The sequence below is a fragment of the Orycteropus afer genome, unplaced genomic scaffold, assembly GCF_000298275.1.
Source record: "Orycteropus afer afer isolate SDZICR_OR568_19922 unplaced genomic scaffold, OryAfe1.0 scaffold00135, whole genome shotgun sequence".
Taxonomy (NCBI): domain Eukaryota; kingdom Metazoa; phylum Chordata; class Mammalia; order Tubulidentata; family Orycteropodidae; genus Orycteropus; species Orycteropus afer.
Window position 1 is genome coordinate 1,492,154 of NW_006921722.1, and position 2,214 is coordinate 1,494,367.

Below are 2,214 nucleotides of genomic sequence, written 5' to 3' on the forward strand. Positions count from 1 at the left end.
AACAACAACCTGAATACTTATAGTCTACATTTGAATGTTATCCCAGCCAAAGGCAGCTTTGAGAGGTTAAAGAGGGAAGGTACCTTTCTAATTCAGCCTCAGCTTCCAGATCCCTGTGACTTCTCAGACATGGTAGCTGTTCACAGTGCAAAGATCTTAAAGACAGGCATCCAAAGGAGACATCATCCTCCTTAATGTTTATCATTAACTGAGAAAATAAAGAAGTATTTAAGTTTTTGTCTTCCTTTGTTTTTCTGCCTGAAGGTACCTGGAATTTCAATCTTCTCCAAATAACCATGGCTCTATTAGGTTGTTTTATAAATGAACACTTTGTCTTTACATTCTTGCTATGGCCAATTCTTCTCTTCATTCCTAACTCCTTTTACTGGCAGTCCCCTAGAGAAAGTAGTTTGGGGAGCTCCATCCTTATTAGATGCAGATCAAGCAGATCCTATTCGCAGGCTTTCAGCTTTTCTTTCATGGCATTCAGGGCAGGAGATTATTTGCAAGTAGCCAAGGTAATTACCATCCAGCAGGGTCCAATTGTTTTCAATTAAAAGCTTTACTGCAGTCTTTAGTTTTTAATACCATTGTGACCATCTGCTTTCAGTGAAGAGCTACCAGCCAAAAGCTCAGGCCACATCTTAATGCCATTGACTCCTGAGAATCATTTTCCTCCAAAATGAAAAATTGCGATAGTCCAGGGGAAATGTGGGAATAGTCCCACCCATCTTTGGTGGCCTGGGGGACTCTGCAAGACTCAGGAAGGTCACTTCTCAGAAAGACAAGCACTTCCTCTCATTGCCTGAAGGACTAGATGGGTGTCTTAATTGTCTGCTTCTCCTCAAAGGAGGATGTGCAGCTTCATCTGCTCCATTACCCATTTCCCATCCAGCCTCAATACTCCCCACTCCATTATAAAACACCTCTGAATTATCGTTTCATCAGATGTATAACCAGTCACTATCAATCCAACTCTGTTTGGCTCACCTGGACCCAAAACTTAGATGAGGACAAATTGTAAAGAGCTACTTGGTCACCGAATGGAAGCTCATATTGTGATATGAGGTTTTCATTTTGTTTTTGTTTTTAATTGTTTTTGTATCTTCGAGCCTGGAGCAGTGGCATCACTAGGATTGGTGTCACTCTACCTCATGGAGTCACTGCCGCATGAACCTCCTCCCCTACCAGACCATTCAGAACCACTGTTGTTGTTGTTGTTGTTGGGTCCACTGAGGCAGTTCACACCCACAGTGGCCCCACGTGCAACAGAATGAAACCCGGCCAGTCCCATGCCGTCCTCACAATCACTGCTATGTCCCAGCCCATTGTTGCAGCCACTGTGTCAGTCTCTATCACTGAGGGCCTTCCTCTTTTCTGCTCACCCTCTACTTTACCAAGCATGATTCCTTCTCCAGAGACTGGTCCAAAGTAGATGAGAAGAAGTCTCCCCATCCTCGCTTCTAGGGAGCATTCGGGTTGCATTTGCTCATTCTTCTGGCAGTCCATGGTATAGTCAATGTTCTTCACCAACATCATAATTCAAGGCCATCAATACCCTACTTGTCCATGTTCCTCATTCATCGTCCAGCTTTCACATGCATATGATGTGATTAAAAAGACCATGGGTTGGATCAAGTGCACCTTAGTCCTCAAAGTGGCATCTTTGTTTTTTAATGCTTTAAAGAGGTCCTTTGCAGAAGATTTGACAATGCTATACACTGATTTCTTGACTGTTCTTTCCATGGGTGTTGCTTGTGGATCCAAGGAAAATGACATCCTTGACAACTTCAGTCTTTTCTCCATTTATTACCAGGTTGCTTATTTGTCCAGTTGTGAGGACTTTTGTTCTCATATTGAGATATAATCCATACTGGAAGCAGTAATCTTTACTCTTCATCAATAAAGGCTTCAAGTCTTCTTCACTTTCAGCAAGCAAGGTTATCATCTGAACATCACAGGTTGTTAATGAGTCTTCCTCTAATCCTCATGCCACATTTTCTTCATATAGTCCAACTTTTTTTTTTTTTAATACTTTTATTAAGTTTTGAGTTGTTGTTTATTGATTAAAAAAAAAAACAAAACCCACTGTTATCAAGTTGATTCTGACTCACAGTGACCCCAGAAGGCGGAGTATAACCATGCCATGGGATTTCCAAGACTATGATCTTTATGGAAGCAAATTGCCACATCTTTCTCCCTGCAGAATGGTTG